Source organism: Echinops telfairi, unplaced genomic scaffold, assembly GCF_000313985.2.
Source record: "Echinops telfairi isolate 266 unplaced genomic scaffold, ASM31398v2 ScPeMD7_70;HRSCAF=299, whole genome shotgun sequence".
Classification (NCBI taxonomy): Eukaryota; Metazoa; Chordata; class Mammalia; order Afrosoricida; family Tenrecidae; genus Echinops; species Echinops telfairi.
In genome coordinates this window covers 37,067,414-37,070,303 of record NW_022103968.1, presented here as the reverse complement: position 1 = coordinate 37,070,303, position 2,890 = coordinate 37,067,414, and positions in this window count along the sequence as shown.

Genomic DNA, 2,890 nt, shown 5'->3' with positions numbered 1-2,890 from the left:
TTGTTACGTTCCCCTTGATCCTGCCCTACCAGGTCTCCCACACCCACCTCCCCACCAATTTGGATCGCTTGTTGTTCCCTTGTCCCTGGACTTGTTAACACCGCTTCCCTTCCCCCCTCCTCCCCCTCTCCCATGTCCCCCCAGAACAATATGTGGTTTTTATATTAAGAAAACCACTCAAAAAAGAAAGAAACCAAACTTGACCAGTGGTTATCATGGGCACAGGAGGAGGAGGTTTTGCTAAGGGACACTGGGTTTATATTAAGGGTGGTGGAATAATTTGAAAAGGTTATCAATAATGTTTGCACAACAGAGTATAATCAATGACAATGAATTATATATGTAGTTTTGAACCAGAGAATGTTTATTGTGTATATTTTTGCCACAACTAAAAAAATAATTACACTAATAAACTATGAGTACAAGGAAGAAGAAAATGTTCTAAAATTGTAGTAGTTGTTATACAATTCTCTTTGATATGATTAAACCATTGAATTGTATGATATATGTAAGATGTTCCAATAAAACATTTTTAAAAAAAAGAAATCTAAAGTATCTTTATTGCAATAGGCAAATCTGTTGCACAACTGTTTAAACCATGGAGAAGCACTACATCACTTTGAAGACTAAGATGTGCCTGATCCAAGCCATGGTATTTTCAATTGCCTCATGTGCATTTGAAAACTGGACAATGAATAAGGAAGACTAAAGAAGAATTGATGTAGTTGAATTATGGTGCTGCCAATATTTTAAAATAATGGAAGTACCAATTACTGCCAAAAGAATAAACAAATCTGTCTTAGAAGAAGGTCATCCAGGATGCTCCTTGGATGTGAAAATGATGAGAGTTCATTTCAAATACTTTGGACATGTTATCAGAGAGACCAGTTTCCCAAAAGGCACATGGTGAAGGGGCAGCAAAAAAGAGGAAGACCCTCAAGGAGATGTATTGACACAACAGCTGTAGCAATGGGTTCAAATATTGCAATTGTGAAGATGGTGCAGTACTCAGCAGTATTTCATTCTATTGTACATAGGGTTGCTATGCATGGAAACAAACTCCACAGTACCTAACAACAGTATATGCTTTTAAGGAACGTTCATGGTGCAGTTGTTAAGTATTTGGTTGCTAGAAGATTGGCTCTTTCAGCTCACCAGGTGTTCCAAAGAAGAAAAACGTGACAGTATGCTCCTGTAAAGATTTGACCCTTGGAAAACCATTGGGAAGTTGTACTCTATCCTAGAGCATCTCTGTGAGTCAGAATTGACTCAATAACTCCAAGTTTATTTTTGTTTTTCTGACTGAAAAAAATGTATGAGCATATTTCCTTCCATTTTTATGGTTCTTAACCTTTCATAAGAAGAGATAACTGTCTTGGGTTTTTTATATGCATATTGTGTCTGGTACATGGGTGAGTATAAGATTTGACACATAAAGATTAGAGTAAGAAGAGCATGCTTAGGAAAGAGACTTCATAAACCAAAGGAATAGAGTGGGTTGCACAACAAAGTGAATTGTTGACGATGCTTTTAAACTGAAAACAAAATAGGAAGGAAAATTCAAAGATGCCATCAGTCATACAGTTTTATTTCCCTTGACCTCTTAATTTTAAAGCAAAAACAGGTGGGGGGGGGGGAGCTTTGACAAGTGACCTTATATTGTTCTAAGGCAGAATCAAACTACTAAAGATGGACCTAACAATTGGGGAGAATTCCAAAGGCCATAGACCAAAAAGAGACAGAAAGCATTCCTTTTTTGTCATAGTTAAGTTGCTTTTAAAAAGAGTTGTGTATACATCATCACAATCAGTTCTAGTGCTCCCTTCCCTCTCCCACATTTTTTTATTGTTTGCTCCTCATTTCTTAATAAGGATCTCTTTTAGTCATCCAAGAAAATTTTAGGTCCCCTGGTTTGCAGGAAAATAATTTATTTCAAAGTTTTAAAAATTGCATTAGTTTGGATAAGGGAAGCCCCAGCTCTCAGAAACACCTCACCTAAAAGCCTTACCATCCCATAGACTAGAATAGTGACACTTTCTTTGTTGAACAAGGGACTGGAATTTTCATATATTAAGAAAAAACAGACTTCTGGCAAGATGGCCACTGAGTAACAGAATACTGGTTGACTAGGGAAAGAGTGAAGCCACAAGAGGATAAAGCAATAGGCCAAATCCATAGTGTAATTAGCTTCAGGCAGTTTGTAGAAGCATTCCTACAAGTCTTCTAGAGAGAGCCCAGTGCTCTTCGACTCTCTGGAAAATGGGACCGGGCTCCTCTTAAACAACACAACACAAAAAACAATCAGCACCAATGGCCTCAATGAGAAAACAGGAGAAGTAAAAGACAATGACAGAAGATGTACTGAACCTAACGATGTGTATGGAAGAAGCAGGCATTGATCTGCCACAGAAAGAAATTTTTAGAATGTTGCTTGTAGTCATACAGGATATGAGGGAAACAATACATAAAAATAATGAAATGATAGAGGAGATAAATACCATACACCAAAGGGAAATACAAAAGATTAGGGACAAGATACCAAAAACAAGTCGCAGACTCATGGACTTCTCCAACCGACTGGAGGTGGCAGAGAACCACAGCAGTGACTTAGAATACAGCCAAGCAGACTTAAACAAATGTGAACAAAAGTCTAATAAGATCATCATAGAAGCTGAAGAAAACCTAAGAGCTATGTTTGATGCTATGAAGAGGAACAATATTAGAATAATTGGACTACCAGAACAAACACAACTAAGAAGTCAACAGCAAAAATAACAAGGGAATTCTTACAGGAAAACTTCCCCATCTTAATGAATGAAAACCAGGCAACCTCTCAGGAGGCTGAAAGAACACCAGCTAGACTGAATCCCAAGAAGAAGTCAACAAGGCA